This window comes from Rhipicephalus microplus, unplaced genomic scaffold (genome assembly GCF_043290135.1).
Source record: "Rhipicephalus microplus isolate Deutch F79 unplaced genomic scaffold, USDA_Rmic scaffold_680, whole genome shotgun sequence".
Classification (NCBI taxonomy): Eukaryota; Metazoa; Arthropoda; class Arachnida; order Ixodida; family Ixodidae; genus Rhipicephalus; species Rhipicephalus microplus.
This window is the reverse complement of record NW_027465236.1, coordinates 1-7,500: the sequence shown is the minus strand read 5'-3', so window position 1 is coordinate 7,500 and position 7,500 is coordinate 1. Positions and strand designations below refer to the sequence as shown.

Sequence of the window (7,500 nt, the reverse complement as noted above, 5' to 3'; positions counted from 1 at the left end):
ACGTGGCCGTGCCGCCTTTCCCTCGGCAGCAAGCAAAACGCCTGGCAACGTCGACGCTCCCCTAACCGCGATCTCGCACCGTGTTTCGTGTGGCGAATTCAAAAGCCGGCCGGCGCTGCTGCAACCATTACGGTCGGTACGCATACGCCGCGGAGGGCGGGACGGTCATCGGAGCGTGCGGTTCCTCCATCGAGTACTGCGCACCTCGGCCGTCGCATCGCCGTGCCATGACCGGCCGCGCGTCAACGCGAACCGGTGCCAGCGAGATCCCTCGCCTGCAAGAACCGACCGGCAGCCTCCGTCACCCGAGGACGCGGAGGCGCTTGCCGCGGACGGCGGGACGGTATGCACTGGTGCACAGCGGACCCGTCACATCGCCAGTTCCTTGACCGACCGCCGACGCTTGTGCCGTTCCTCTCGTACTTGGCAGTCGCCGCGCGATTGTCGGGTCTCGTTCTTGCACGCTCGAACGGTCGGGAGGGCACTCGGCTGGCGTTTCGGGAACGCGCAGCCTCGCCTTCTACCGACGTAACCACGACTCGCCGTTCGCGCTCCGCCGCTCCTGTTTACAGTACTAGGCGGTCCCGCAGCGGTCGGGTCGCGCATTTCGAGCGCTTCGAGCCACGGTGCAGTGGCGGGTCGAAAGCCGACCTATGAGTGCGTTGCGCCGTTTGTACCCGCGTCCGCCACCTGGCCGACCGTCCAAGGTCGCGGTGTTGGCGTCCGCTGGGCGCAACAATTTGTCACGGGGTGCCGCTCCACATTCAGGCAGCCCCGTGGGGAAAAGCCGACCCCGCGTCCAAACGGGGTCAGCGGCAGAAAGTGTCGGGCGCAGACGCAGCTGAGGCGCTCACCCTTCACAATCCGTTAATGATCCTTCCGCAGGTTCACCTACGGAAACCTTGTTACGACTTTTACTTCCTCTAAATGATCAAGTTTGGTCATCTTTCCAACAGACCGGCGCAACCGAAAGGCCGCGCCGGACATCGGTCCGAAGACCTCACTAAATCATTCAATCGGTAGTAGCGACGGGCGGTGTGTACAAAGGGCAGGGACGTAATCAACGCGAGCTTATGACTCGCGCTTACTGGGAATTCCTCGTTCAAGGGGAACAATTGCAAGCCCCTATCCCAATCACGAAAGAAGTTCCACGGGTTACCCAGTCTTTTCAGACAGGGATAAAGACACGCTGCTTCCTTCAGTGTAGCGCGCGTGCGGCCCCGGACATCTAAGGGCATCACAGACCTGTTATTGCTCTGTTTCGTGCGGCTAGGAGCCGCTTGTCCCTCTAAGAAGGTTGTAAGGTGCTGGGAACCCCGCACCTATTTAATAGGCTAGAGTCTCGTTCGTTATCGGAATTAACCAGACAAATCGCTCCACCAACTAAGAACGGCCATGCACCACCATCCACCGAATCAAGAAAGAGCTCTCAATCTGTCAATCCTCCCAGTGTCCGGGCCGGGTAAGTTTTCCCGTGTTGAGTCAAATTAAGCCGCAGGCTCCACTCCTGGTGGTGCCCTTCCGTCAATTCCTTTAAGTTTCAGCTTTGCAACCATACTTCCCCCGGAACCCAAATACTTTGGTTTCCCGGAAGCTGCCCGCCGAGTCATTTGAGTAACTCAGGCGGATCGCTGGTTGGCATCGTTTATGGTCAGAACTAGGGCGGTATCTGATCGCCTTCGAACCTCTGACTTTCGTTCTTGATCAATGAAAACATTCTTGGCAAATGCTTTCGCAGTAGTTCGTCTTGCGACGGTCCAAGAATTTCACCTCTAGCGCCGCAATACGAATGCCCCCGTCCGTCCCTCTTAATCATTACCTCGTATTCCAAAAACCAACAGAACAGAAACGAGGTCTTGTTCTATTATTCCATGCAAGTTTATTCAGGCGACTCGCCTGCGTTGAGCACTCTAATTTTTTCAAAGTAAAAGCACCGGCCATCTCGAGGCACACAATGAAGTGCACCAAGAAAGAACCGGCATGATGTTCAGTCCGAGCCGTCGCATCGGGTAGATGCACTACTCGTCTGGAACTGAGATCCAACTACGAGCTTTTTAACCGCAGCAGCTTTAGTATACGCTATTGGAGCTGGAATTACCGCGGCTGCTGGCACCAGACTTGCCCTCCAATTGATCCTCGTTAAAGGATTTAGAGTGTACTCATTTCAATTACGGGGCCTCAAAAGAGTCCCGTATTGTTATTTTTCGTCACTACCTCCCCGTGCCGGGAGTGGGTAATTTGCGCGCCTGCTGCCTTCCTTGGATGTGGTAGCCGTTTCTCAGGCTCCCTCTCCGGAATCGAACCCTGATTCTCCGTTACCCGTAACAACCATGGTAAGCAAGTAACCTACCATCGAAAGTTGATAAGGCAGACACTTGAAAGAAACGTCGCCGGCTCGTGGCCATGCGATCAGCACAAAGTTATCCAGAGTCACCACACAATACGGGCCGAAACCCGATCGATCTTGGTCTAATAAAAGCACCCGTTACCCAAAGGGCTCCAGGCTCACTGCATGTATTAGCTCTAGAATTGCCACAGTTATCCAAGTAGGAAGAAACGATCTAAGGAACCATAACTGATTTAATGAGCCATTCGCGGTTTCGCCTTATTTCGGCATGTACTTAGACATGCATGGCTTAATCTTTGAGACAAGCATATGATTACTGGCAGGATCAACCAGGTAATCGTTCGACTGCGCGTCCGTCCTCGCCCTCGGCGGGCCGGACGCAGTCTGTGTGCGGCGGAGGCCACCTTCAGGCGCCCCAACACGCTTATTTTGCACTCCGAGATGACGGCGTTCGAGCTCGCTACGGCACAACCTTCCCGAAAGACGAGTGGGAGCCGTGCGGCAAGAAGCACGTTCATGCTCGCTCTTTTTCGTTGCATCGACTCGGTCGCGCCGTGCGGGTTGCCCAAGCCCGCTGCACTGTCGGTGGACCGGCCGGAACTAGCAACGGAGCCGAGACTGCAAAGCCGCCAGACGACGGGTCACGCCCGCGTCTTCGGCGCTTTCGCATCTGAATCGCCCGAGGACGACACGGAACACACCTCGATATCGTGGTAAAACGGCACCGTCCGACAACCAGCCCCTAACGCATCAAGCGGATGAGGCTGCAGACGACTGCCGTGGATTCCCCTGGAGCAGACCCGAGGACACGCTTGACGAGGCCGAAGCCCGCCGCATATCAGACACCCGGTCGCTTTCGCGTACGCCGCTCACGAGAACCCCCACATAATAGCAAGCGATAAGTACCCAGACCTCCTTGGGCCCTAATACGAGCGTACTCGAGAAAATTTCACCGCGGGTGTGCCCCGAAACGTGTGGCATGTTGAGCGTGCCACAAGTCTACGTCGCTCTCAAACCCGCCGAGGTCGTAGAATTTGCGACCCTACTCACGAAATTCCCACCGAGGATACGGCCGCAAACGTACCGCACCTTGGGTAGGCCACGAGTTTGTGCAACACTACGCTGACGGCACAGCACCGAGGTCGTGCGCGCACGCACGGGAAAATTCCGCCGCGGTTTCTGCCGAAAACGTGAGGCACCACGACTCTCCGCAAGTTCGCGTCGACTGCGAAAGACCGAAGTCGTGAACGACGTGTCCGCTACTCGCCGCCGACACGCTGGACACCAAACGTACAACGACTCGACGGCGTCGTAGAGGCCCACGACGCGGTTTTCCTTAACGACGTCTCGGCGTGGCACCGACAGGTTAGAACGGCCGACCAACGTTCCCTGTCCGCCGTTCGGCTCAGTCGAAGGGCTCGGCGACTTCGGCAACGCTGCGAAGCCGCACGGTGACGCACGCCATGTCCCCATTTTTTTTTTTCTTTCTGCGTCTGCCGGGGTGCCCCTATAATAGCAGCGATAAGCACCCAGACCGCCGTGGGTCGCTCGCCCCGGCTGACGTGGTTTTTCGTACTCCTGCGGCGGTCGCCGTCAAGCACGTCCAAATACGCTACTTTCGTGGGCGCATTCACGCTCTTTCGCTTCGCCGGAGTGCCAGCACTCACTCTGCCAAAAACGGCGAACATCCGAGCGGCGGTTCCCACTTTTGCGTCGGCGTCGCAAACCCCGCCCCGGCAGACGAGGTTTGCCGTACTCGTGCGACGGTGGCCGGCGGGCACGTCGAAAGACGCCGATATCGTGCGCGAATTGGCGCACCTTGGCTTCACCGGAGTGCCGCCACTGACTCCTCCAAAAACGGCGAAGATCCGAGCGGCGCTTCCCACTTTCGCATCGGCGTCCCGAACTCCGCCCCGGCTGACGCGGTTTACCGTACTCGTGCGACGGTCGCCGGCGAGCACGTGGAAAGACGCCGATATCGTGCCCGAATCGGCTCCGTTCGGCTTCGCCGGAGTGCCAGCACTGGCTCGGCGAAAGACGACGAACATCCGAGCGACGGTTCTCACTATTGCGTACGCGTCGCAAACCCCGCCCCGGCAGACGCACTTTGCCGTACTCGTGCGACGGTCGCCGGCGAGCACGTAGAAAGACGCCGATATCGTGCCGGAATCGGCCCCGTTTGGCTTCGCCGGAGTGCCAGCACTCACTCGGCCACAAACGGCGAACATCCGAGCGGCGGTTCCCACTTAGCCGTCGGCGTCCCGAACTCCGCCCCGGCAGACGCGGTTGCCGAGCTCGTGCGACTAGCGACCGCGAAGCCGTCTCGCGACGCCGCTTTCGTGCGCGGCTCCCACTGCGACCTGGGTCACCCGAGGTCGACGAGCAAAAAAGAATGTCGAAAAAAATTTTTTTTTTTTTTGCGTCTGCCGGGGTGCCCCTATAATAGCAGCGATAAGCACCCAGACCGCCATGGGTCGCTCGCCCCGGCTGACGTGGTTTTTCGTTTTCCTGCGGTGGTCGTCGTCAAGCACGTCCAAACACGCCACTTTCGTGGGCGCATTCGCGCTCTTTCGCTTCGCCGGAGTGCCAGCACTCACTCTGCCAAAAACGGCGAACATCCGAGCGGCGGTTCCCACTTTTGCGTCGGCGTCGCAAACCCCGCCCCGGCAGACGAGGTTTGCCGTACTCGTGCGACGGTGGCCGGCGGGCACGTCGAAAGACGCCGATATCGTGCGCGAATTGGCGCACCTTGGCTTCACCGGAGTGCCGCCACTGACTCCTCCAAAAACGGCGAAGATCCGAGCGGCGCTTCCCACTTTCGCATCGGCGTCCCGAACTCCGCCCCGGCTGACGCGGTTTACCGTACTCGTGCGACGGTCGCCGGCGAGCACGTGGAAAGACGCCGATATCGTGCCCGAATCGGCTCCGTTCGGCTTCGCCGGATTGCCAGCACTGGCTCGGCGAAAGACGACGAACATCCGAGCGACGGTTCTCACTATTGCGTACGCGTCGCAAACCCCGCCCCGGCAGACGCACTTTGCCGTACTCGTGCGACGGTCGCCGGCGAGCACGTAGAAAGACGCCGATATCGTGCCGGAATCGGCCCCGTTTGGCTTCGCCGGAGTGCCAGCACTCACTCGGCCACAAACGGCGAACATCCGAGCGGCGGTTCCCACTTAGCCGTCGGCGTCCCGAACTCCGCCCCGGCAGACGCGGTTGCCGAGCTCGTGCGACTAGCGACCGCGAAGCCGTCTCGCGACGCCGCTTTCGTGCGCGGCTCCCACTGCGACCTGGGTCACCCGAGGTCGACGAGCAAAAAAGAATGTCGAAAAAAATTTTTTTTTTTTTTTGCGTCTGCCGGGGTGCCCCTATAATAGCAGCGATAAGCACCCAGACCGCCATGGGTCGCTCGCCCCGGCTGACGTGGTTTTTCGTTTTCCTGCGGTGGTCGTCGTCAAGCACGTCCAAACACGCCACTTTCGTGGGCGCATTCGCGCTCTTTCGCTTCGCCGGAGTGCCAGCACTCACTCTGCCAAAAACGGCGAACATCCTAGTGGCGGTTCCCACTTTTGCGTCGGCGTCGCCAACCCCGCCCCGGCATACGCGGTTTGCCGTACTCGTGCGGCGGTGGCCGGCGGGCACGTCGAAAGACACCGATATCGTGCGCGAGTCGATGCTTCTTGGTCTCGCAGGAGGGCCGCCACTCACTCCTGCAAAAACGGCGAAGATCCGAGCGGCGCTTCCCACTTTTTCGTCGGCGTCGCAAACCTCGCCCCGGCAGACGCGCTTTGCCGTACTCGTGCGACGGTCGCCGGCGAGCACGTCGAAATACGCCGATATCGTGCCCGAATCGGCCCCCGTTTCGCTTCGCCGGAGTGCCAGCACTCGCTCGGCCAAAGACGACGAACATCCGAGCGACGGTTCCCACTATTGCGTACGCGTCGCGAACCCCGCCCCGGCAGACGCGGTTTGCCGTACTCGTGCGGCGGTGGCCGGCGGGCACGTCGAAAGACGCCGATATCGTGCACGAATTGGCGCTCCTTGGCTTCACCGGAGTGCCAGCACTCACTCGGCCAAAAACGGCGAACATCCGAGCAGCGGTACCCACTTAGCCGTCGGCATCCCGAACTCCGCGCCGGCTGACGCGGTTGCCGAGCTCGTGCGACTAGCGACCGCGAACGCGTCTCGCGACGCCGCTTTCGTGCGCGGCTCCCATTGCGACCTGGGTTACCCGAGCTCGACCAGCAAAAAAGAAGGTCGAAAATTTTTTTTTTTTTTCTGCGTCTGCCGGGGTGCCCCTATAATAGCAGCGATAAGCACCCAGACCGCCGTGTGTCGCTCGCCCCGGCTGACGTGGTTTTTCGTACTCCTGCAGCGGTCGCCGTCACGCACGTCCAAATACGCCACTTTCGTGGGCGCATTCGCGCTCTTTCGCGTCGCCGGAGTGCCAGCACTCACTCTGCCAAAAACGGCCAACATCCGAGCGGCGGTTCCCACTTTTGCGTCGGCGTCGTAAACCCCGCCCCGGCAGACGCGGTTTGCCCTACTCGTGCGACGGTCGCCGGCGAGCGCGTCGAAAGACGCCGATATCGTGCGCTAATTGGCGCTCCTTGGCTTCTCCGGAGTGCCGCCACTCACTCCTCCAAAAACGGCGAAGATCCGAGCGGCGTTCTCCACTTTCGCATCGGCGTCCCGAACTCCGCCCGGGCTGACGCGGTTTACCGTACTCGTGCGACGGTCGCCGGCGGGCACGTCGAAAGACGCCGATATCGTGCCGTAATCGGCCCCGTTTGGCTTCGCCCGTGTGCCAGCACTCACTCGGCCAAAAACGGCGAACATCCGAGCAGCGTTTCCCACTTTCGCATCGGCGTCCCGAAGCCCGCCCCGGCAGACGCGGTTTGCCCTACTCGAGCGACGGTCGCCGGCGATCACGTCGAAAGGCGCCGAATTCGTGCACGAATCGATGCTTCTTGGTCTCGCAGGAGGGCCGCCACTCACTCCTGCAAAAACGGCGAAGATCCGAGTTGCGCTTCCCACTTTTTCGTCGGCGTCCCGAACTACGCCCCGGCTGACGCGGTTTACCGTACTCGTGCGACGGTCGCCGGCGGGCACTTCAAAATACGCCGATTTCGTGGGCGCATTCACGCTGTTTC

General features: G+C 60.3%; 1 non-coding gene across 1 annotated transcript; it reads right to left on the bottom strand.

The window, feature by feature from the left end:
• Positions 1–868: 868 nt before the first annotated feature.
• LOC142795449 (small subunit ribosomal RNA) lies at positions 869–2,683 on the bottom strand. The gene has a single exon (XR_012893036.1). It is a non-coding gene; the product is annotated as a small subunit ribosomal RNA (ribosomal RNA).
• Positions 2,684–7,500: the final 4,817 nt, after the last annotated feature.